This window comes from Felis catus, chromosome B1 (genome assembly GCF_018350175.1).
Source record: "Felis catus isolate Fca126 chromosome B1, F.catus_Fca126_mat1.0, whole genome shotgun sequence".
NCBI lineage: Eukaryota > Metazoa > Chordata > Mammalia > Carnivora > Felidae > Felis > Felis catus.
In genome coordinates, this window is record NC_058371.1 from 108705057 (window position 1) to 108732581 (window position 27525).

Consider the following 27525-nt stretch of genomic DNA (forward strand, 5'->3'; position numbering starts at 1 on the left):
GTGTTAGAAACATCAGGCCTGTGCACACATCTCAGCTCCCTCACTTTCTGCCTGCATGACATCAGAAATGTTACTTCAATTCTGTGCCTCTCAAAGTTTCTGTATCTACCAAATGGGACTAATGCTTCATAAAGTCATATTAAGATCCTTTAAAGCCCCTACAACAATAATGGCCAATAACATGTATTCACTAAATCACAGTTATTATTATGTTTAGCAAAGGAAAAAAAAAGAACTCAATACTTTATATCTATAAAGTATTGATACATTGGAAAAAAAAATAACCTAGATGTAAAGACCCAACAAAAATATGTTACTAGTAAAGGAAACTACCTATCTCTGATGTCATTGATCTCTTTATTAAGGTTGAAATCCTATATTGTCTACTCTAGAGAATTTATGACCAAGCTGGATCACAGTATATTCCTTTATTCTGTTCCCGTATTACCTAGCCTTTCCTCTTCTCTACACTTGGCACATTCCAATTGCATGATTCACATCTGACTCCACCAGTACACTGTAAGCTGCAGGACAGCAAGAGGTGGGCCTTCGCATCCTAGAACATACTTTTTTTCCTGCTGAATGCCCAACACACAGCACAGGGCCTGAGACACAGTAGATACTCCACAGATATATATATATATATATATATATATATATATATATATATATATATATTATTGTAAAACAATCAATAAGAAATGTATAATTTGCCTCAGGGAAGGCCTGTTTATATTTTTTAGTACAGATAGCCTAAATCATCTCTTTAGGGAATTTGGGTGCAAATATCCTAGAAAACAAAACAGACCAGTCATAACAGCTTTTACTTTTCCATAAATTTTTGTACCTGTTGTGACTTTTGTTGGTTTGCTTACTTTCATTCTGTTCTTCAGAGAACTGCCTCCATAGAAACTCTTACTTCCAGGAACACCAAAGAGCAGTCCATGTCAGTTGAGAAGAATGAAGCTGGCATCCCTAAGGCTGACAGCCAGGGACTGTCACGTGGGTACTAGGAATAGGCTGAGAGCAAAAGGATGCAGCTTCCGGGGCTGCTGACCAGTCCTTTCTTGTGCCACTGGCGGCTGGGGCGGGGGCGTGGGTTTCTAGGCCAAGTCCTTCCATAAATTACCATTGAACCCTCATGACAACCCTGTGGTGGGCCTTCTATTATTGCCTCCATTTTGTCAATGTAAGAGCGTGTCTTAGAAAGATGAAGTTAAGTTCTCAGAAGCAGGGGCACCTGGGTGGCTCCGTGGGTTAAGTGTCTGACTTTTGCTCAGGTCATGGTCTCTCTGTTCCCAAGTTCAAGCCCCGTGTTGGGCTCTGTGCTGAGAGCTCAGAGCGTGGAGCCTGCTTCGGATTCTGTGTCTCCTTCTCTCTCTACCCCTCCCCCACTCACAGTGTTTCCCTCTCTCTCAAAAATAAATAGATGTTAAAAATTTTATTAAAAACAGTAAGAATTCTCAAAAGCATACCCTGATAAGAAGGCGAGCAGGACTTCCAAACCAGGATACTCTGTCCCAAGTCATGAGCTCCTGACAGTCACTTGCTCTCATGGAGTCCTTTGTGATCCAGATTCCAACTGAGTTCAAATAAAAAGTTTCCCTCTATTTTTCACAGAAAGTAGACTGGTGAGAGTCTGCATAAGCAAAATCCAAACAATGGATGTTTTATTTTTGTAATTTAGTTGTCTACAAAGATACCTTAAAGAATTGTTTCCTAATTGCAACTTAGTTTCAGAGAGCAATTTCTTTCTCCAAAATAATCTTGTTGGGAAGCTGCTGTCTTTATAGTTACAAGGGGAAAAAAAATACCCTGTAATGTTACAAAGTAACATTCACCAGTGAGCATTACTTAGGACTTCCACAGACACAGAAGAAAATAAAATGACATTAACAAAAATGACTATTAGCTGTAAACATCTGGGAAATGTTTTCATTTTGTTTGCAATATCCTTCTGTCATCTACAGTAAGAATTGGTACATATAAACTAAAATAAGTAAATTCATATACTCAGTGATATAAGTGACACTAATAATAATCTAGATTAAGTTTAAGCAGTGGAAAGCCTCTAGCTACATATCATTTACTGGGTGGTGTTAAAAGTATTAGAAAAAGTGTACTATTCAATCATATAAAATTTCTAGTTTCAGGAAACTTACAACAATCTGCAAATTGCAAGTTTGGATATTATCAGTTCTTAAGACTATAATAGAGGGATATTACATTAGATTAACCACCCTTCTTTTGGGAAGTAAATTGAAACACAAGCAGGTGACTTTTACTCCATTGCCAGCACAGCCAGGTATTTTCGTGAAAGAGGTTCTTTTCTGCAAAATGTCCTCTTAACCTCTACCCATCATATGCACACACCAAAAACTTTGTTTCTCGCCGTTAAACTACACCAGGAGATGCTTGCTGTTAAAAATGGAGTTAAAAGGTTCAAAGAAAGAGATAGCTCAACATTTTGATGAAAGTGTTTTGGTGATAGCAAATACATGAAAAAAAAATCTAGGAAAATGGTAAAAGAAGGGAGATGTGAGGAGAGAGAAGATTATTCTTTTGAAAACAGGGCTGCTGCCTTCTTCAGGTAAACAATTTTCATTTCCTTAAAACCCTTGGACTGTCTTCCAGTTCTTTAAGAAGTCATAACCCTCAGCATGAGGATTACTAACCCATACATATTGCTATAACTAAATGCTAAAAATTAATTTTATGTGGATGTTAGTAGCAAGCACAATAAAGGCAAAGAATTTTCAAAGTATGCTTTTGTTCAGTTTTTAAACAGTACTGCTGATTTGAATCTTCCGTCCTCATATAACATCATTTTGCAAATCAATTGGGTCCATTCAAGAGTGAGCGAGGGTGTGTGTGTGTGTGTGTGTGTGTGTGTGTGTGTGTGTATCTTCCAGGGCCGCCCAGTGCTAACCTTGGGTGTCCTAATGTTCTTTCATTTGGATGCACTTTGGATTAAAACAATTGCAAAGCACAAATGTAGATTGCCAGCAAAGGTGACCCTTCTTTAATATTAGATTACAACCTTGTTTCTATAAAAATGAAAGGTACCTTTGAGCATTGCTGTCTCTAACTTTGGTGAAAAGAACCCGAGCTTCCCCAGCTTATTGCTGGTCAGGATTTAACATGTAATTAGGCATCTACAAGGATGGATTTGAGCCTATATTGGTTCAAATGTTCTTATGCTGCTACTGCTTGTAGTTTCCACTGAAGAAAACAAAGCAGCAACAAAATAACCAGTAATGGGTACTCATGGAGAAGGTCATTCTACACAGACAGGGCAAGTTCTGTTTTGCCAGTTCATGTGGCTGGCTGACTATTTTTAGAATTGGATGGGACGGAGCCTTGATTTCTCAGAGAAGGCTAAGCAGGGTGGATGCCTGGTTTGAATTGCTGACCGTGGCTCCAGCCAGGGTACCGCTGCACAGCCTCCCCTGCCAGATGCATGACCGTCTTCCTGCCAGCCACACGCTCACCGCAGCTGCCTCCTGGTGCTCCCAGCTGCCGCAAGACAGCCCCTGCCAGTCACACGCTGGGACCTCTGCCAGCTCCACAGCAGTCCCCACCTGCCACACGGCAGCCCTACACCCCTTGGATCAGCCCGGCTGTCACGTGCAGAAAAATCATTCAGTAGATGCCTAAAATTAACTTTCCCACAGAGTCTTTCCCCTGAGCTTAGTGTTCATGTGACGTGTGGTTGAATTTTCTTCTTTTGGTTTGCATATTTTTTGCAAAGGGATTCATTTGCCCGTACCCTGGCTGAGATGCTCTCACAAACACAATTTGGCTTCTGACACCTTTGACCACAATTTCCTTGAACTTAATAAGATCACTGAATGAAAACAACTAAACGTGAAGTTTGGAATCCAGATTCTAACAAAGTAGAGGAACTTTAAAGAATCGTCTCCTAAAGCATACAAAAGGCATAAGTTAGCAAGAAAAACATCAGAATTCATACCTTTCACACTTTTCAAATCCCCAGAATTCTCTCAGTCTTTAACATACGAGTGCTACCAAGAAAAAAAATCTACAAAAAAAATCTTTTTAAGTAGTAATCAAAAACCAACAGAGCTCTAAGATACTAGAATAGATGGAAAAGGTAAAAAAAGTTCTTCAGACATGTGTCCTGTTGATAAGCAGATTTCAATTTGCTTTGGGTTGGAATACCACTTTACGGATCACTACAACATCAAAGACTCAATCCACGTTTAATCACACATTACACACTACAGCCTATGTACATAACAGTGCCAGGTGGTAGGGGAAGGGCAGACACTTGGTCGCTACATTGAGCTGTGAAGTCTTCTAAAGAACGTGAGTCTTGAATTGGGCCGACTTGATTTGGAGGAGGGAACCTGTGGTAGAAAATATGGCGCCCAGAGTGTGAAACCACTTGAACGTCCAACTTAGGGGGCCAGAACGTCACATTGTCAGCAACGAGAAGTGGTTGAAAGTGTCTTGGTAGAGGAGTCATATGATGAAGTTTGGACTGGGCTGAACCCTATGAGTTTGACTATTTTGTAAGTCAAAAGCATTCCGTTTTGGCACTTTTTCAAGGTTCAACCTAATACAAAAGAAACGAAGAGAAAAGAACCAGAAAAGTTTTCTTTTCTCATGAACCTCTTGTTCTATCACCTAATTTGCCAAATTACTCGCTTTTTCAGAGTCTACTTTCTTAAGCACAGAGATAAAAAGAATAAGAAAAAGATGAGAAGACAGAACAAAAGGAAAAGGGAACAGAAAGGCAAGAAAGCAGAAAGACTCATGGAGCGCCCTAAAACTTCTTTAACAAAGGAAGAGTAACTATGTCTTCTCGAGAGCTCTCAAGTAAATCTGTACTAACACTTTAGCTAGGTCACAAGGAATAGAGCAATTTTGAAAAATTTACACAGGGGCCTATTTTGAGTTTAACAAAATAGAACTTGACTTATATATTTTCCCTTTCCTCCTCAATTAGCCGTTATTTACATTTTCTAAAAGAAAATGAATTCCTGATTCCAGGCTCTGAACAAATTCTGGCAACTTGTGTCTTAATCCATTACTTGAAATTACAATTTAGAGATAGCAGAGGATATCCATTTACTTGCACTGCATGTGAGGGAAGAGTTGGATTTTCTGCTAACCTTCAAATGATACAATTGAAATGCCAAACATTTGGCTTTGCAAAATATAAGAACAACGTCCTGCTGCTCTATAATCTCCGCAGCTGGGATCATTTAACTCTCAGCCCACACTCTGGGACCTCTCTACCTACACAGAAGGGAGTATAAGGAGCTCTGCTAAGGCCTGGAGTCAGCAAAATATCATTCTTATTGTTGACCATGTATAATGCCCTGCAGAGCCTCCTACCATGATTAAAAACCTCATGTTGACCCCTCCCTCCCCCTTTATTTAGCCCACATTTTCCTGCTTCCTTCTCTGCAACCATTCGTCTCCTCTAGGTCCATTATGGAAAGGAATGCTATTTCCTTGTCCCTTCCTTACCCTCCTTGTTCTGAGATAACTGCAAGAAAACAGGAACAACGTAATAGACAATGGTAAAATTACAAAGATAGTCCTGGCTATGAGAACTACAAACTTCATTCAAGTGAACCTAGGTCTAGACATGTTCTTGCTAACTTTCTGTGTTGATCTTTCACTAGCACAATGTTTTCCTCTTTCCATAAATTTGGGGTCCTATAAAACTTTTTTCTCTCTTTTCTTCCTAGGATACTAGTGAGTTTCCTTTGTTCTTGGGCAAGAAGCTTCAATCCTGGTCTCTGTCCTACAGTGTTAGGGACTGTAATGATCTAGAAAGCTTGTGCCCCATCTTAAGGGACCACAGCAAATAAGCACTAGTCAATGATTGCCTCATAAAAATGGGGCTAGTGTTTCTGGATTCTTTAATATTTTTTCATATATTTTAAGTTTGAAAAACTAATTCAAAGTTATTTTAAATATTATATCAAGCAAATGACAAATCTTTACAAATGTACCTTAAAAACATTCGTTCTAATGACAAGTAGAGTTATGGTCATCCATACCAAGTGTTGGTAAATATTGCCATAAAAAGCTAAATAGTAAACATTTTCTGTTGTCTAGGTAATATGGCCACTAAGCTCTGCCACTGTTGTGAGAAAGCAGCCATAACCAGATATTCCATGGTTATGTTCCAATAAAACTTTCTTTACCAAAAAGAGGTAGGGAGACAGATTTGGCCCATAGCCACAGTTTGCTGAGCCCAGTCTTTACATACCTTTATATGGCTACTCCTTGAGAGTTTTACTGAGTATATGTCTAATAGTCCATATATTCTGCATTTCTCAACTTAAGCGATGCTTGCTTCCTTGGGTTCTGTATCAGATCAGACCCCTTGCTTGGCGTTTCCAGTGTGTCTGTGCCTGCCCTTCTACCATATTCATCAAAACATCACAGTGTTTGGTAACTGTTAATTGGTTCTGTTTTTAGTAGACTATAATCTTTGGGAGGACAAAGACTTTGCCATGTTGTTTAGCATCTACTGTTCATGGCATATAGTAATCATTCAGTAAATATTTTCTGTGTATTTTCTGGTACTCTTCCCTAATTAATCTAAATTGGAAATGTTTTACTATTTTACTTTCAAAAGGAGAAGGCATGACGCTGTGAGATGTTAAATGTTTGTTAGTGCCTTCATCTAAACTAGAATGTATCAGGGGCGCCTGGGTGGCACAGTCGGTTAAGCGTCCGACTTCAGCCAGGTCACGATCTCACGGTCCGTGAGTTCGAGCCCCACGTCGGGCTCTGGGCTGATGGCTCAGAGCCTGGAGCCTGTTTCAGATTCTGTGTCTCCCTCTTTCTCTCTGTCCCGCCCCTGTTCATGCTCTGTCTTTCTCTGTCTCAAAAATAAATAAATGTTAAAAAATTTTTTTAAATAAACTAGAATGTATCATTTTCAAAATTTCTTATGAAAAGCACGTTTAATTGTTGTGGTCTTAGCATTAGGAAATTATGGAACTGATTGTTCTGATATCACATAAGGATTAAGAGCCATATTTCTGGATCTACACTTCTTGGGTTACAAATCCTGGCTCCACTATTTACTGTGTGTTATTATTCAAGTTACTTGGCTTTTCTGTTAACCCAAGTTGTCCTGTCTGTAAACTGTGGCAAATCTTCTTTATTTTCTCATAGAAAGTTAATGGATCTAAAGTCCTTAGAGAAATACTTAGCTACATTAAGCACTCAATAAATCTGAGACCATCTTTACATGGTCCATGCTTGAAATCAACCCTCAGTCTACCCTAGGACCCTGCTGAATCCACTCAGTTAAGCTTTCTCCTTGCCACACCACTGCAACTGCCCTTGTCACACACCTCCATGTTGCCACATCTAATGGTCATTGCCACATCTAATAGCACTTTGATACAGGTGATCCCTTCTTCCTTCTTGAAAAATGTTCTTCATTTTGCCACAGGATACCACTTTCTCTTGCTTCTTATGCCCAGTTCACTGGCCACTTCTTGTGAACCTCATTCCTGCTATATCCCTATCTTCTCATCCTCTTGATCTTAGAATGCTCCCAAGCATAGGGCTTACATCTCTCCATCTATACTCATTCCAGGGTTATATCGTTCACATTCAGGGCTCTAAATTTCATCCAGTTGCTGACGACTCCCAAATTTATACTCTTGCGCTGAACTTTTGTGTGAACTGGAACCTAACATATCTTGTTCCTATTCAAACCTTGACTTGTCTGTTTAGAATCCCAAACCCAATATATCTGAAAGCATATACTTTTTTTCCATTTTTATTAAGACATAATTGATACACATCACTATATAAGCTTAAGGTATACAGCATGATGGTTTGACTTACACATATTGTGAAATGATTATCATGCACACACACACATCTGCTTTTTCCATAGTCCTTTCTATCCTAATAAGTGATAACTTCATTTTTATCAATTGTTCAGGCACAAATACTTAAAACCAATCTTAATTTTGATTCTTATTACTCACAACCCCTACATCTGCAAAATCCTGTCAACTCTACCTTTAAAATACGTCCAGGATTCAAAGCCGCTCACCGTATTTATCATTTCCACCCAATCCAAGCCCTATCGTCTCTCACATTTTATATTCCAGTAGCTCCAGGACTAATATCCTGGACTTCAACTTTGTTCTTCTTATGGCCTGTACCGGCATAGGAGCCGGTATATTCTTTAAAATGGAAATCACACCATGTCCCTCATGTGCTGAAAACTCTCAATGACTCATATAACAAAGTGCAAAGTCCTCATCATGGCCCGCAAGGTCTTCCATGATTAGCCTCTACCAACCTCTCTAACCTTTATATTCTCCTTATCATTCATTGAACTCTAACCCCACTTGCTATTCTTTGATAACATCAAAAACACTCTTGACTTAGGGCCTTGGCAGTTGGAATTTTCTTTACTCAGATTCTCTTCTCCCATCTATCCTCAACTCCTCCATTTCCCTCATGAGTCTGCACAGATAACACCTTGTCAGAATGATTTTTGTGTCTACCCTATAAAAAAAATAGTACCCCCAGTCATACTCTAGCCTCCTGGTTCTGCATTATTTTTCTACAAAATACTTTTCACAACTTGGCATATTATATGATACATACAATACACTGTCCATTCTCCATATGTACATCAGAATATAAGCAGTATGAGAACAAGAACTTTATTGCTCTTTTGAGTTTTCTAGCCACAACATCTTCAATAATGCTGGATGCACTGTACATGTTCAATACATGTTTTTGAATGAATTTGTCATATTTATCCAGATTTTATGTATGTTTGCAAATATTTGTGACAAGTTTATTTTTGTGATATTCTATGGTTCTACGTAATATTGCTTTTCTAGAAATATCAACCTCCTCCTCAACTGGATTCTAAGTAGATGCCAGAGGCACATATGGGGGCACATGAAGACCCAAACCAGTGGTCTTCAGATGGTATGTAATTCATGAAACTACTCTAGTTAAAGATGTGAGGACAAAGTTACAAAGTGACATGTGCCAAAGGTCCTAGCCTACAGTTGAGAAATAGAAGCCAAAGATCGGGACTTAGTAAAAGCAAGAAAAAATTATAAGAAAACAAGACTACAAATACAACCACTGAATTAGTCTATTTAACTCTGGCAACACAGACTGGGTCTTTCTCCTGTGAAGCTGTTCCTAATGCCTGGGCAATGTCCTATTATGCAGCATCAAAGCCACCACCAAATATCTTACAAGCAGAAATTCTGCTTTACACACTTTTATAATGTTAGTGCTTAGTAAAGTATTCTGTACATAGAAGCACCTCATGGGCATGCAATAAAGCTAATAATAATTTTTTTTTAATTTTTTAAGGTTTATTCATTTTTTTAGAGACAGAGACAGAGCATGAGTGGGGGAGGGGTAGAGAGAGGGGGAGGCACAGAATCCAAAGCAGGCTCCAGGCTCTGAGCTGTCAGCTCAGAGCCTGTTGCAGGGCTCGAACCCATCAGCTGTGAGATCATGACCTGAGCCGAACTGGGATGCTTAACCAACTGAGCCACCCAGGCGCCCCCAATATTTTTTTTTAAATGTAGAACACAGTCCCAACTTATTAAAATGCATGTGATATTCTAGGCAGGTAAATACTCTCAGAAATGTGTTCCTTTAGCAAATAAAGCACTTTCCTTGCATTTGTATCCCTGTTGAAGTGCAGATTACTGATTACCAGCTAAGCAAACGGGGGAAACCATCTTCCTGTCGCGTTTATTGGAAAAAGCTGAGAAAGGCATAAGGAACTAGATGTCAAAGAGAAAAGAGAATTCTTCTTTAGGATAGGCCCCGTGGTGATGACAACCTTTCAACACTATGCTTATTTAGTATTTTCATGCCCGTCATTTCACTTCTTTCAAAGAACACTCAGTAACACCTTTAACTTAACAGGTGTCTTCCTGTCATCATGCACATATTAAAGAAAATCCCCACATTTCTCTATTGTTTCAATTGCCCAAAGAAGCTTATTGGCAGCTGAGCCTATTGTAACTTACATATGGGCTACTTTGTCATTAACACATTTAAGAAATTATCCAAGCTACTCTTCTCCCTCATCAAAATTAAATTCTCAAGGAATTAATAAACTGCCAATTACTATTTTAATAGGTTTTGTTTACATATGTCACATATATCACAAAACCTAGCAAAGGAAAATATAGCTTTATCCAAAGGACAATGGCTGATTTTGGTGGGGTTTTTATGTTAAGTAATAGATGATTTGATGCTCATATGGCATTTATATATTTGATGCTTGGTGTTAAATTTTCTACAATCCAAAACTGCTTTTCCCTCAGGGAAAGATCCATTGAATTAACTTTGTGGGGAGGTCACTTTGGGAGGAGACTATCCTTGTTTATTCCTCTAGTCTCAGCATGATTATCAATAATGCCTCTTTCATTCTGAAAAGTAATTAGATAATTAATTACATGGTCATCCTAACCATACAACTGCTTTATGATGTTGGTATTTCTCCAAGCACTTTTTAATTCATCTGTTGAAATCATTTTCAAGGTCAGTCACCCAAACTGGAATAATAGAAACTAACTTTATAATCAAATCACATCTTTTGACCAGAATAGTATTAAAAACTTGATCACTCATTTTATAAGAATTAAATTAAAAAATCTTTCAGTTATTTCTAATAATCAAGCACATTTTCAGAGAAAAAAAAAGTGTCACTGAGAATTTCAAAAGGTGTGTTAGCAACTAAAGGAAACAAAACAAAACAAAACAAAACAAAACAAAACCCACAACCCCGCCCTGGTAGGAATAGTAGTAATAGCAATAGATGCAGCAATGGTAAAATAACTACTATTTATTGGGCATTTGCTATTTTCTAGTCATTGTGCTAAGCACTTTATATAAGTAAGTGGATATAATCTTCATGTCAACCGTGAGAAGTAGGTATTATTATTCCTATTTTATAGCTGAGAAACTGGGGCTTGGGCTTAGTAATTTTAGGTAACTTGCTAGGCCTCGTGGATAGTAAATTGCAGAGCAGAGACTCAAGACCTGTTTAAACTGATTCCAAAATCCATGGCTCTCAACACTGAACTACACAGCCTCTCTAATCTCTCATTCTAGGAAGGACAGCACCAAGGTAGTGCTCATAATGGATGAGGATGGTATGTCCTGGGGACAGTGGTGATCTTGTTCCAGGCTGGATCATAAGGTGATAGTAGGGAGTGGCATAGGAAAGGTAATGTGGGGCTACCTTATAAAGGATCTCATAACCCAAGTTAAGAAATGTTTAGTTATCACACATATAATAAGGATGAATAGAGTTTTTCGGTCAGAATAGAGACAAAATTAAATTTGTCTCAAAAACACACATTTGAGGGAAAAAAAAGAGGTAAAAATTAGAAAGGAGAGAGCTACTTCTAGAAGAAAGATAACAAGATCCTGACATGAGTTTTGACAGTGAGAATAGGATGGAGGGAGTCTGTGTGAGAGATATTTAGGAGATAGAGAAGGTTTTACGAGTGATTGGCTGAGCTAAAGAAGGATAAATAAGAACAGAGAGAGGACTCAGCTATGGCTCCAGTTCCTGAGCAAAAGGTGATGGTATACAGGGAACATGGGAAAGTTGCAGGTGAACATCTTTGCAGGGGGTAGGTGGAAATAGAGTTGAGTTTAAGAATTGTTAAGTTTCTAGTTCCTAATGTCCATTTCATAATGACAACAGACAGAGTGGAGAAGGGGAAGCCTAGAATTATTGTGATAGAAAAGATCATGAGTAAAAATATTTTGAAAACTTGAGTACAACAATTATTAAGGTAAAAAAACGTGAATTATACGCTAAGAAATTTCATGCCAAACTTTACCTATCCAAATTCCTATCTTGTGTCAGAAACCTCATAAAGATTCTTTGCCTTTCCTCTTGTAAGTAGAAAAACAAACCAACTCTCTTCTATTTTATCTGGTATAAGTATAGAGGATATTACTCAAAACCTAGATAGTGTTTTGACCCCTTTACGCCAGAAATAGTGTGCTCTTATGTTCAATGAAAGCATTACTGTGATTTCTGTCCTATTAGGTTTTAAAGCCACTTACCATTGCAAATAATAATAATAATAACAACAACCTTATGGCTCTTCCATTGCTCTCTTTGTCCTCTACATTTGTGCATCATGGTATAGATTGCCCACAGCAATAAGATTTTGTGTGGGAACAAACATGAAACAATCAAGGGTGGTCAGTTCTTTCTAACTGTTTGGTAATTTTTTAAAGGAAAAAGGGAAAATACAAAGAAAAGCCTTCTCACTCATGAACATCAGATGGCTTTAATGCCAAGTATTATGTTCTTTTTCACTTCAGTTCTTAAATTCTCTACATATTCAATCACTTACAGTAGGAAGTAGTATATGCTGGGAAATTGTAATTCTAAACGTTTGTCTTATTGTTTTATTCTAATAAGTATATGACTCAGCTAATCTCTCTTTAAGCTTATTTTTGCTTAAAATGGTGACATTTCAAAATACCATGTGAAACTCAATAGTCATATCTCATAAGAAGTTAATCACAGGTACAAAGAATAGAGGCAACTTAATGTAAATACTGTTAGATATCTTCTTCATTTTCACAAATGCATAAAAAATCTGGGGCTGTCACGTAAAGGTAGTCTAGAAGAGAATACTTAATTAAAAGCTTTATTCCATGTTTTAAGGAAGTATGTATATACAGAAAAAGATGAGCACAGTAAAATAAGAGCACTAATTATTAGGCTTGTGGAATTTTAGTCCATCTTGATTGCTTTTTGGTGATCAATCTTTATCATATCCAGAAATAAATTCTTATATATAAACAGAATTGATCTGATGACAACATTTTCTCTGAGGTTATTTTCTATTGGAGCAAATGCGCTATTTCTTTTAAATCTATGACCCTGTCACTACATTTATACAATGTGCTATAATGAAAACAAAACATTTTAAGAATTCTGTCACTGCAAGTACATCTGATTCATATCCTTGAGAGTCAATTTTTTTTTTAACTATTAAGGTAAATTTCCAAGGAGGAAACTCTTAGAAATCATAAAAGTGGTCATACATGAACCAATCAAATGGAAATTGAGCTTTGCATATAAGTTGTTTTCCTTTGTTCATATCGAATCTGAAATGAAATATGATTACCTTTTTCCAAAATGGCTTTCCCTCACATTTGGAATTTATTTGCTGAAAAAAAGATTTCTATTCAGTCATAAAACACATTGAAGAAAGAGATGATAAACTGCAAAAGTTTAGATTGACAGAACTTGAACAACCCATGCACGGCCCATGCCTCAGGACTTTCCAAAACTTTACTCTCCCTGAGTGCAGAAAGAACACTCAGACCATCAGCTTTGTGAATAATTAATAAATAGTGTAAGAATAATTAAAATCCCTTCTTAACCTGAGGTGAAGGGGAAGACAGATCTCTTAAAGTATTCTCTATTCTCTTCCATCAGGGTCATGGCATTATTAGGGTTTTAATATACTGAAACTGACATAGATAATTTGCTCTATTTGTTCCAAAGCCTACTCTGTTTCAGTGAGATTTACTTTTAAATTGTATTCCTTGGGGGCACCTGGGTGGCTCAGTTGGTTAAGTGTCCAACTTTGGCTCAGGTCATGATCTCGCAGTTTGTGGGTTCAAGCCATGCATTGGGCTCTGTGCTGAGCTCAGAGCCTGGAGCCTGCTTCAGATTCTGTGTCTCCCTCTTTCTCTGCCCTTCCCCCGCTTGCACTCTGTCTCTATCAAAAAATGAATAAACATTAAAAAAAAATTTTAAATAAACTGTATTTCTTAGTTTGATACTATTTCAATATGTATTCAGTATTCATAAAGCATGTCAGTAACTTTCACTACCAAGATGACAAAATATCTCAAATAGAAATGATAATTTGTTCATTTGGAAACCATGCAGCCTGTACTCTATGTGAGGCATGGTAGAAACAGAAAAATATGAGCTCTTCCCCTTTATGACTTAATTTTCAGGAAGGGAAGATTGATGTGCACATCAATAATCATAATTGAATACTATAAGTACAATAACAGATATCTATATAAAATTATTGATTTTCTTATCGAAGAGAATGAATAACTGCCCAGAAAATTAAGAAAAGTTTAGAGAAGAGTTGAGATTTGAAATGAGTTTTGAAGGCTGGATAGAAGTTTTCAAGTGAAGTCAGGGAAAGTCATCCCAAACTGACTAAAGTACAGCAATGAAGATATAAAGAAATATGGTCCATTTATTACTTAGCATTTTAATCCTAAATGCTATTATAAGAAGATACCAGATGTATATAAGTAAGCACAAAAGTTGCCTCTCATTCACACAAAACAGATGTTCCTGGCTGACGTGTGGCTTTTCTCCATGTGGTGATTCAGAAACCCAGGCTCCATCCTCCAAGGTCTCTGTTGCTTTCCCAAGGTGTGATTGCTCTGCCTCCCCACAAAGATAAGATGACAGATCTCAGAGGGTCATCTCTGTCAGTCCAGAAACGGCACACCACACAGCTATTCATATTCCATTTGCTAGAACTCATTCAGCCATATGACCACAATTAACTCTGTGGGAAGCTGGGAACTACACTCTGGTTCTATCTTCTGGAATTGAAGTCTGCTAGGTAGCAGAGGCTAACTTTTATGGGGGAAAAATAAAACAAAACAAAAAACCTCAATGGCTTTCACAGTAAATGTCTGCTTCTTGCTTACGTCACCGTACAATGAGGATTGTCAAGGATGCTTTGCTGCATGCCTTCATTCAAGGATCATTCAAGGATCAGCTTTCTTCTGCATCATACTCAGACCACATACAGGCAGACCTTAAGGTTTCTGCCTGATCATCAGCAGTGACCAGAAGACAAAGGGAGAGAGAATCATGTGAGGGACCAGACCTGCAAATGGTGGACACCCCTTCCACCCACAATCCTGTGAGCAGAAATTAATCATACAGCCCCGCCTGTGAAAAGCCTGGGAAATAATGTCCAGCTGTTTGCCAAATAAAATAAGTATTTGTGAACAAGCATCCAGTCTTTGACACTCTTGTGTTCTGAATATATCTTTTGATCTCCATACATAGAATGCCCTCGTCACCTCCCCAAAAGGACACAGCCAAAACTATATCCAGTCACTGTCTCAAGCTCAGAGTCTAGAATTTCCAAGAGATGTGCAGTCTACAAGTGCAGATGCTGATGCTGGTGATGCTGCACGTACTAAGAAGATACATTTGTTTGGATGTCATTTAATATACATATTTCTATATATACAGTATAGATCAGGGACAGAATAATTACAATAATTATGCCCATTTGAAGAGAGGAAGAATAAGAACAGTCATTTGCCTGCAGAAATCCTGAAACCCTGTTGGACCAACATGGTGAATAAAGGTTCTTTGCCTGGTATTTGGTAGAGGTTCCTAAATCCAGCCCTATTTCTACCTTCTTGAAGGAACCCTTCATTTTCCATTGTTCTTCATGTGGTCTGACTCACACTATTAAAAGGTTCTTCATTTTCCATCATTTTCCACTGGAAAAAAAGGCCATCCTTTTGGGGTGCCCAGCTTTCACAGTTCATTTCCTGTTGTAGTTGGCTTGGTGGCCTGAAATTTGTTTAATAGTTTGAACATTCAAAGGTTTTTTTTTATTAACAATGCCAGTCCTTCAAGAACTTAATGGTAGACTTCTGATTGATTTGCATCTAGTTACTTTCCTATGCCAGTAACCACACTCAGAGTACTTTTCTACACCTCGTTTTATTTCTGTGTTTGCTCACTCTTGAATCCTACCTCTCAACTTAAGGAGGTAACTTGATACCAGGTGGAAAACTAGGCCTGAGTGGGAAGATACCTTTAATTTATTTGTCTATAGGACTGAGTACTCACTTCAACTGAAAAGTCTCACTGGGTTTTCAGCACTCAAAGCCTTTTTTCAATCTCATCTTTTATGTCTATTACCATTTGGAGTTCAGAATCAATTGGCCTTTCCACCTTAGGCCTCCAAATTCCTCCTCTTGCTTTTTTGCTGACAAACAGGCCTACAATTTTCTGAGTTCTTTTTCTTGAAATGCCTTACCAACCTCATCCAACAGCAACCAATACTCATATGTAATGCTTTGTTTATCAACCTCTTTTCATAGAGATAGTATTGGTAGACTTGAAGTCTGCCTTTCTAGTTATCATAAGTCACATTCTTACCAAAAGTTTTGCCATAATAAAGGATGAATGTCAACTGTCATCCTGTTACATCTGCCTCTCTGTGGCTCATTTCCCAACCGCTGAACCACTGACCCATACTTTAGGTTTTATTATAGCAGCATGCCCTCCCCCACCCATTGAAAATTTGTGTTGGTCTGGTAGACTAACAGTTATTAGAATCAACAATAAAACATCAGTGGATTATCACATCCCCAAAAGCTTCTTTTTTTGTTTATACTACATCCAGTGTAGGCTGAGGGGGAACACTGCTTCATGTAATCATTCCTGGATCCAAACTTCGGCCATCTCAAGTCTCTGCCATACTTTAGAGCCTCAAAGTCTCCCACTGTACTCTCTGGTCTACAGGGGAAAGGAGAGACTGTGAGCCTGGAGGATTATGTAAGACTTTACGGGCCAGGCATGGAAATGGTATATATCATTTCTATATAAATTATGCTACCCAGCACTCAGAGCTGACCTCATCACAGTGCAAAATATTGAAACATAAAGAATATAAGGAGCGAGATAACACAGATAGTGATTACAGCTGTAAGTTTCTGCTACAATGAGAAAGAAAATGGATTTTTGGTGAGCAACTAGCAGTTCCCGCCTTAGCCCATTTCCAGGATGCTCCACTACTTAGAAATTGAACCATGTTGGTTTAATGCGAGTGGAATTTTTATAATCTAGGGCCACCAGCTGTGGTCAAGGATGAAAAAGAAAAATATGTCAGAGGACCAGATAATTGAACCCCTTTTATGCCATGCTAGAAATTTCTTTTCCATTCTGTACTCAGGAAGAATCTATTTGAGATTTTTTTTCACAGTAGAATAATACAATCACATTTGCATTATAGAAAGATTATTCTAGAAATATAAGATGAAGAAGGAAACTTACATTAATTGGGCTTCATTTAACACTATCAATTACCTAGGTGTTATTTCATTTAACTCTAGGAACAACCTTGCAAAGTAGGTAATTTTATTGTGTCCCATTTTGACACATGAGGAAAGTTTAAAATCATAAAACATTAATTATCTTTCCTCTTGTCCCACTGTAAGTCTCAAAGCCAGTATGCAAACTGAGAAATATTTGAGTCCAGAATTCATATTCTCTCACTAGATAAGTTAGCTAATTGGAGATGAGACTGAAGACATAAAGACATTTTCAAAAATTCTTTTAATATCTCATGTAAGTAATAAAAAGAGGGTATGTACTAGGTCAGCAGTTATGAGGACAGAAAAGGGGAACACATTTGGGAAATACCTTGAAAGTATAATGGACAGAACCTGGGCGTCCACTGACTGTGAGAAGCAAAAGAGAGGGGAATCAAAGATGTCTCAGGTCTCCAGGTTGGGAGAAACGAAAGACGTTCTAGGAAGAGAAGCAGATTTATGAGGGAAATAACTAATTCGGTCTCAGCTAATTTGAGCTTGAGATGCCTAGGCTCATCATACTGAGGTGCACACTAGACAGTGGGAAATAAAGACCTGAAAATAAGAAATAAGTCAAAGAAGAAATCTTACCACCATGCTGTGGAACTGTGCTATGGACAATCATTAGCAAATTCCCCTACATACCTTCTTCTCTAAATTTTCCTCTCACCTCCTTGCTCTAATAAAAATACTGGTCTTCTCTATAAATCTTGATTCCCGTGAAAGGTCTAAACTGAGTTTGATTTTCCTCAGACTTGTAATGCCTCTTAAAGTCTTTGCTCAGAACTAGCCCACTTTCTCTTATCTCCACATTCCGTTGGCCAAAGCCAAGCCAAGCCTAATATTTGCTAAACAATAATAAAATCTACCATAGTGGGTCACTCCTCCTCACTGATTAACTAGTTAATCTCATTCATCCCTAAAGCTCTCTCTCAAGTTGGTTATGTCATAATGTCAGGGGCATTTGAATAACCTTTGAGAAGTGATCATTTCAATATTGTAGTCTCTCAGATCTTTAAACTACTCTTTTCCTCTAACGGTCGCTCATTCCCATGGTCACCCTCTAGAACTTCTAATTACCAAATAACAATTTCAAGCTGCCCACTTTCCAACGACCTCTTTCTTTATATATGTTTCCCCTCATCTCCCTCTATCATTCCTGCTCACTACTTTTAATACACTGTGATAGGCAGAATAATGGTCCCCAAAGAAATCAGTGCCTTAATCTCTGCTATGCTACACGCGAGGGGGAATTAAGTAAGGTTCCAGCTGGAACTAAGCCTACTAAAGAACCAAGCTTACATATGGAAATTATTCTGGATTATCTAGATGGGCCCGATGTAATCGCAAGGGTACTTACAAGGTGAAGAGGGAGATAGAAAAGTCAGAACCAGAGAGATAGTGACTTGAAAAAGACACAGACATTGCTGGCTTTAAAGATAAAAGAGGGCCATGAGTCAAGAGATTAGAGCAGTCTCTAGAAGCTGTGTGCAGTAGGTGGTACATGGGAAATTTCTATACCTTCCTCTTAATTTTGTGTAAACCTAAAACTGTTCTAAAAATATAAAATCTTGAAAAACTAAAAACCTCTCCCTTCCTCTAGTAAATACAGCCCCATAACAGGACACCTGGCATGATGAGAGCCTCTTACCATCTACCTTATTTATAATTGTGACTTCTCTCCACTCTCCCTTTCTTCCTTCTTGACTTTATTTTTCTCCATTGAATATTATATATTTCCCTTGTTTATTTTGATTATTCTCTCTCTTCTCCCTCTGTAATACAAGCTCCAAAAGGATAGAAATGTTTGCGTGTTGGGGCGCCTGGGTGACTCAGTTGCTTACGTGTCCAACTCTTGATTTTGGCTCAGGTCATGATTTCACAGTTCATATGATCGAGCCTGTGTCAGGGTCCTTGCTGTCAGCATGGAATTTGTTTGGGATTCTCTCTCTCCCTCTCTCTCTTCTCCTTCTCTGCCCGTGCTCTCTCTCTTTCAAAATAAATAAATAAACTGAAAAAAAGAAATATTTGTGTGTCTTTTTTACTATTGTATCCCTAGTACCTAGAAAAGCACCTAATATATAATAAGCACTCCATTATATTTCTTGAACTAATATGCTTTGAGTAAGAAAACCTAACGTAGTTGAGACATAATGAATACAATTACTCAGAAAGAATGTTTAGAATGAGAAAACATGGAGCAGTGAAGACAAAGAAGGGCACTAGAAAGCAATGGTTAAAATATCTGACTTAATTCCAGCTTCCCAAACTCTTTATAATTGATTGCTTCATGTGATAATGTAAATCATACTGATGATTCTTGAAGTTGCCAAGTTACTTCTAAAAAATATTATGCAAGGACCGTGTGAGTATGACTGCGTGTATGTGCCTGTGTGTGTGTGTGTGTGTGCGTGTGTGTGTGTGTGTGACCGGGAGATAGGAAAGGGAAAGAGGTAACTAATACATTTACCCTTGACTTCAAAGATCAGAAATTTGGCGGGAATTCATTCCAAATGATTGACTTAGCATGTATGTTTGGAAAACTTCAGGCTGGAATAAAAACAAATGCTCAGTTTCATTCTTGATTGACAAAGAATTATGTCACACAATTATGTCACAAAGTACATAATTGTGGAAATATATGTCAACAGCTAAAAAACCAATGTAACTGGCACTCACATTTGAAAAGCAAAAACTAGCCCTTTGCTGTACCAGTTTTCTCACAGAGCATCTAAATTTTGAACTCTGTTGACTTGATTCAAGTTTAATTCCTTTGCATCGATGTATCTTCCTGATACTTAATTTTTTCAGTTTAATTGTAATTCAATCACTTACACAGAAAATATTAGTAAACTAACTTTTTAAAAAGGAATTTTGTTTTAAAGTAATTTCTTTGCCTTCTGTGCTCCTCTGTTTTTAACCTCATAGGAAGTATCCTGTTTGTTTGAATGTGTTCACAAACTGAACGTATCCACTACACTGGAACTTCATGAAATAAAAGGCAAAATCATCCAACTGCACAATTATTTGCATAATTTATCAGACCAGTTTCTTTCTATGGAAACAGTAGTGAATTCTCTGTTCTATACTACCAATTCTCAGGTTTGTATTATTGGTCATCGCCATATTGCTTGCTGAAATGAATAGCGTGAATAGCGTGACTCTATCCTGTGACATTGGATTCCAACTGCAAAAATACCAATTGCCATAAACAGCATGCACTGGCTGTCCACTCAGATGTAACAGACTGTTCAAGCCAGGTCTTGTCCTTGCCCTCCCCATTTGCCTAACATTTGTCCTGTTCCACTAGCCAACTTGTGTAAAATTAATTGCTTAAAAATAGCCAAACAATGTTTAGATTGTATAGTAAGCAACCTGGTAAATTCTTTCCCATTTAAAATTGTTTATTGAACAAACATACTGTAAAAGACTATTAGGGGACAAATAGCAAAATTTGACAATGGAATGAGTATCGGATGGCATTGGGAAATTTTTATTTTCAGATATGGTAATGTTATCCTGGGCATGTGGGTGCGTTATTTTTGTAGGGATGTACATTAGAAGTGCTTAGAGATGAAATGTAATGATGTATGTAATTTATTTCACAATAGCTCAGCAAATAAAGAATGGGGTTATAAAGTGAAAAATAAAGCTATCAATTCCCAACACATAATTGATGATTTTCATTAGCTCTCCTCTTGGCATATATTCTTCTAGCTATAAAATAAGTACTACTATGTAACAGCTATTGAGTGCTCATTATGTGCCAGGCACTCTGATAAGTATTTCATATGCATGATCTCATTTAATTATCTAACAAACTTATTTGTTAGGTAATAATATTTCTGTTTTTAAAATGGGAGCATTACCCCAGAGAGATTGAATAACAGTCCTAGATTATAGTCTTGTCAGTTATACACACACACACACACACACACACACACATTAAGAACATATTCGTCACTACTTGCTAAGTATCTTAGACACAGAGTCATTTACATTTACCTAAGAGGGTCTCTAAGGACGTTCCAGCTTGCAAGCCTGATTACAGCAATGGCTTTCAAATTTTTCCATTGCAGAGCTATGAGTTCCCTGGAAGATATCACAGTTTCACCTTGGTCAAAGGAGACTCCCATGGGGTAGACTCTTCTTTTAATCCATTTTATTTGTCAGGCTGCATGTAAAATCCCATTTCGTAAAAGTAGTCTGCTACTAAAAAAAAGTGTTTGAAAAATACATATCTCGATGAGTGGATGGATAATATAATCTTTATGCAGTCCTTTATGACTATTATTTATCTCAGCCAAGCTTCTGAATCCTATTGAAAGACAGTCAGGTCAATTATACTCTTGGAAAAGACCTTGAGTACATTTGCTTTACCGTGGGAGTTAAGTGCAGTGCTGTATGCTTCAGTAGGCAATTGTGCTGGGAGGAAGCAGACATCCTCTTGTAAAAATTAAGAATCCTGAAAAGGGCATGTGCTTCACTAGAGGGACTGTTCTCCTTTTCTCCAAGGTGAGCCGGGTAATACCCTGGGTAAGACTAAGAGTATCATCAGACAGCAATTCGGATGTACCCTTATACAGCAACGACTGGACAAGCAAGCATTCACAATTCATAGGGCATGACTGAAAGCTTTTAGTTTCGAATATGTTTATCTGGTACTACCTACTGTCCCTTAAACCATATAAAAATTCCGATAAACCACACAGAGCATAAGACGAGTTTCTATATGTAGTAAATAAGCCAAATGTTTTAGTTATTTTAATCCATTTTAGAATATTTATTTGCAGCTCCTTTTTTTCTGCCAGGAAATAGATAGTTGTTCAAGATAGTTTCTATTAAAACTACTATTATATCCTGATAATAACATTAATTAATTTTCATATATAAGATATACTTATTGTTAAGGAAGCTTATCGCCCAAATGTCTGTGGCAGAGGAATATTCATTTAGAGACATAAAATATTTATGGGGTATATTAAAGTGGGGGAAGAAAGAGTGACCAGAACATGTCTCTATTTCCTTCCTCTAGAAGGCATTATCTGGTGCGTCAATAACCCATTCCTACTGACTCTCTTAGAATTAAGCATCTCTTGATTCTCTTAGCAGTATTGCAACATAAATCTTTCTACGTTGTTAACCATTTGATGTTAATCAGTGCAGTGTAATCTTTAATAATCTGTCTACAAATTTAAGAGTGAGAAAACATTACTTAAAGGCATAGTCCTAGGTTACTATGGAAATGTTTGGTGACAAAGAAGTACCAAGTGTAATAACGGTTAGTCCTAGAATAGCAGTGCACGAATACAGCTTGCAGTTCCTACAGAATATTAGCCTGAGATATTTGTGTTCGTATTAAGAAAGAAAATAGCACACATTGCAGAGCCAAATCTTAATGGATTCATCATTTGAGTGAAATAAAGAGCTCCCTTTTGAAAACTAGGATGGGGTGCCTGGGTGGCTCAGTTGTCTGACTTCAGCCCAAGTCACGATCTCACAGTTCACGGGTTCAAGCCCCATGTCAGGCTGTCTGCTATCAGTGCAGAGCCCACTTCAGATCCTCTATCTCTGCCCCTACTCCACTTGCTCTCGCTCTTTCTCTCAAGAATAAACATTAAAAAAATAATTGAAAAAATAGGATGGACTAATGTTCAGAGTTTTATCACATAGTGACAAAAGCAAAACAATATGAAAAACATGTCAACAGTCATAAAAGAATTGCCTTTCCCACCCTCCAATACACTATTTAGCCCTATTTTATTATTTCAGCTCAATCACCATGTAGGGCCCAGTCAGAGACTAAGTATCTGGTGACTGGTATTGGTATGTTAATGCTGAGAAAATTAAGTCACTCTTGTGTGGATTTGTATCTGAGCTTCAACACTTACTTACCAAGTTCAAGTATGGATAGCATGGCTCCTTATCTCTCTATCTCCTTCCTGGATATATCCACCATGTAAGGCTCTCCCATAGAATTATGTGTGACTAATTGGGAAAGTAAACATACACATTTTTACATTTAATCAGATTCTGAGTGAACACTTCCAATTTTCATTTTTTTTCTCATTAACTCACTAATCTGGTTAGAAGTTTTTCCACTGCCTAAATCTTTGTCGAGGGCAGATACTAGCCAGAAATGTCTAGTTTCCTGAGATGTTGAAGAGACAAAGTAAGTGTGGTGGGGAAAGGAGAAGTTCTCCCTCAAATGCTGAGAGTTTTCAGGGGTTTTCAAGTAGCGTAAATCTCAAAGGCAACCTGAAAGCATCTTGTTCCTCTTAGCATTTTTCTCTGTTCTAGCCATGTCTTGCTCAACTCAAATATGTGTACAGAGACCCAATATGGGGACAGGAGGATGTGCTTACTAAAATTATCCTTAAAACCACTCAATGCCTTTCATCAGTTCCTGTCTCAAATAACCCAGCATCAGTATCTTTTTTTTTCTTTCAAAACAGTGGAAAAATACTTTTGCAAAATGTCTAGCACAATAGGGATTCAAGAAGTCTGTGTTGAATTTAGTTGAATACACAAATGGGAAAATACCACTAATCTGACTTTCCACACTAATGAATACATGCTCCCTGGGGCGCCTGGGTGGCTGAGTAGGTTAAGCATCCAAGCTCTTGATTTGGGCTCAGGTCATGATCTCACGGTTCGTGGTTTGAGCCCCACATCGGGCTCTGTGCTGACAGCTCAGACCCTGGAGCCTGCTTTGGATTCTGTGTCTCCCTTTCTCTCTGCCCCTCCCCAGCTCGCACTCCATCTGTCTCTCTCTCAAAAATAAACATTAAAAAAAAAAATACATGCTCCCCTTACACCTTTCCACTGTCTTGTTTTTGTTTTGTTTGTTTGTTTTTTAATTTATTTATTTATTTTGAGAGAGAGAGAGAGAGCAGGGGAGAAGCAGACAGAGGGAAAGAGAATCCCAAGCAGGCTCCGTGCTCTTAGCATGTGATCTTAGCCCATCACAGGGCTCCATCTCAGGAACCATGAGATCATGACCTGAGCCAAAAGCAAAAGCTGGATGCTTTTGCATCCAGCCTGCCCTGGATGGCTCAGCTGGCCTGAGCCACCCAGGTGCCCCTCCACTGTCTTGCTCTATTTTTCATTAAACTTTCCGCAATAGAATTTATAAGGAAAAGGGGGAAAATTCACACCACTAAACTCCACAGCACCCACAATATTGTATGAAAGGCAAAAGGTAAAAATAAGAAAAAAGAAATAAACTCTTTGGTCGAGATGTTTATAAAAAAAGAATACTCAAACAGATTACCCAGGGCATTACAATCTCGTACATATATTTTGTGTTTGATTTTGTGTTTTCTTTTTTCTTTGTTTTCTTCTTGTGTTTTTCTCAATTGGCTTTGTGTAGAAGCCAATTCTACTATCAGACATCAATGGATATTGTCTGAATAGCAGCCAAGATAGGTATCCAGTATGAGTTAGATGTATGTTATGGCTGTCAGCTCCTTCATAAAGCATATAAGTAAAACAAAAATATAAGAAGTGATTTGCTTAAGATGACTGAATTGATTAGTAAGAAAATTAGTAAATTCCACCCAAATGTCCTCACAATTCAGCACTTTTTGACTTTTTATTAATACCATTTTTCTTCTGCATGGATAATAGAGAGCAAATTTCATGTTTTCTTCAAAGGGAAGTCTTTATGAGATGATAGAGATATGTTCTGGTAGAGTTAATCCATAATTATAAAGAAGTAATTTAGATTTATTTCAAAATTCTCATCAATATATATGGTTCACTGCATTCTTTTGTTAGAAACAAAGATAAATAAGCCTATATTAAACTAACTTAGGTATGCAAATGGATGGATTAACTCATGTAACTAAAAGAAAAAAAAACAGTAACTGGTTTCAGGTACAACAAGACCCAGTGATACAGAGTCAAGGTCTTTAAATCTCCTATCCTACAGGGTTGGCAATCGCGGAAGTCTGGAAAAATAGCTCCTTCTTGTGCTCATCCCTGAGCTAATCACTGCTGGCAGGAGATGGTTTACTCAGACTGCCAAGCCTGGCTCACATGCACATACATCTCTGTCACTTGGGGGAAGGATTTTCCCACCAAACTATAATGGAACGCCACAATAAAGGGGAGGTCCATTATCAAAAGAGTGAGGAGGTATGCTGAAAAAGAAAACACATGCACACACATAAAGATGTTCATCATGGCTCTCTTCAATTTTTTTTTTTTCAATGTCATTCCTGAGCTCTCAGCTTAAACTGTCAACCTTATGTGAATTTGAATCAGAATCCACCCATTCCTGTTGGGCAACAAACATCCACACTGCTATCTGCTGACAGGAAAACTACAATTTCCATTGACATCAGTGGCTTTCTAGAAACATTCACTTACACAGGGCATGATTTAACACACCAGCACTAATGCTCTTTTATATTTTTTAAAGTGCTAAAACACATCTGATCATGTAATATTAGAAAAGCAACCAAACATTGATTCAGCCCAGCCTTACCAAATTATGGGGGAAATAACAAGTTCTCTTTAGGATGAACAACATATCTTATATAGTTTCCTTTTAATGTCATAAATATAATTATGCATGACAAGTGATATATATTTACTTAGTAATGATAGCCTGATGAACTAAGAAACAAGTATTTGCCTGTAGTAAGCTTCCAGTAATCAGCCACAACAAAAAGAGATTACACCAGGAAATTTTCAACATGTGCATACAACTATGTTGTTAATTGTAACACTGTTTTTAGAAGGATGATCCAGAGATATGAATTTACATGAGTTAAAATCAAATGAATTCTTCAACGTGGACAATCAATTCCTTAGAAATAGCAAAAATGACTCTTTTTGACCTCTCCAAAAAAATACAGTAAAGTTTATTTGTCTCTCCATTGGATGTCAGTATTGCACTGCTAAAATACCACTTGCTAAAAAAAAAAAAACAAAAAAAAAAACTTGATACTTTACCAAGAGACTCAAAAATCAAACTGAGTAAATCTACCTGCAATCCAACTAATGATCTCATTGTTTTTGCCTGGTGTAATGCCTGTGTGATGCTTCTTTTTCAGCAGCTACAGAATCCTGTTGGTTCAAAAATGAATGCATTCCAAAAACGACTTGAAAATGTCACCATCGCTTTGAATAACCTTCACAACAGCTTAGAGGAGGTCAGTACTCTGTCTAGGTTGGTGCACAAGTGAGGATGATTAATTTTTTAAAAGGATAATAATTCAATTTTAAAAGATACACAGTTACTCACCTTGAGTGCAATAGCCTATTTGTTCATTTTGGAGGTGGTTGGCAGGAAGCTACACAATGATTTCTGAAACTGCAAACGGAGGTATATAGCATATCATAATATATTTATTAAGGGCTAATGCAAACCACATTGAGTTATAGGAAGGAAAATGTATTCCCCAGTGCTTAGAATTTACTGAACATGAAGAACTCAAATGAGGTTGTTTAGTGAGAAGGAGGAGGACTTTCCATACCTACACCCCAAACAAATAAATCACTACTTATATCCTGGGAATGTTTTCAAATAGACTATGTTTAATGATACGAGGAGTATTAATAACTGAGTTTATATTTACATGGCTTTTCTGCTTTACTTTTCAAATGCATGCTTCAGACTAGGCCTGCAAATACCAAATTTATGTTCAGGACATGATACTAGGGTATCAAGGTCAGTTATCCTTGAATTGTTCCTTTGTGTTTAAGACAACAGCAGAATTGCTCCACTGAATGGCTAGCTTGTATCCATCCACAAACAGTACGGAATAATTCCGTGCAATAGCATCAGTGCATCTTTGAAAGCATCCCTATTTCATTCCAGAAAAAAAGGGTCAGTGGGCTACATTTAAAAAAAAAAAAAAAAAAAAAAAAAAAAAGAAGGCTTTCTTTTCCAGATTTGTCATCTGTTCCTGCCGTTTTGTTGAAACTCTTTCTTGTTTCTCAGTCAGTATCTTGTTGCTAATTGATCAAATGTGAAGTGACTCACAAACAGGAAGCTATGTAGCCTTTTTTGGAAAAAGTGCTACATAGAAAGAATGAAGCTAGGTTTTCAGAAGTTACCATATGATGCATCTGAGATCAGACATATTTAGGAGTCGTTTAAACAAAATTGCATTGAAATGATCAAAGGAACAAAATGTGAAAAAACACCTCATCTTGAGTCAGAAGATCTAAGCATATTACCTGATTAGAAGACAAAAACATATTAAAAATTATAGCCAAATATTCAACAAACATGCATCAAGGTCAGTGATTTAAGAGTACTGAGCAAGAGGAAGAAGCCCTTTACAAAACACAAATACTGGTTCTGATAAACTTAAAAACTTCACCTCATGAAGAAAGCACAACCAAATCAGAGCAAAAAAAAAA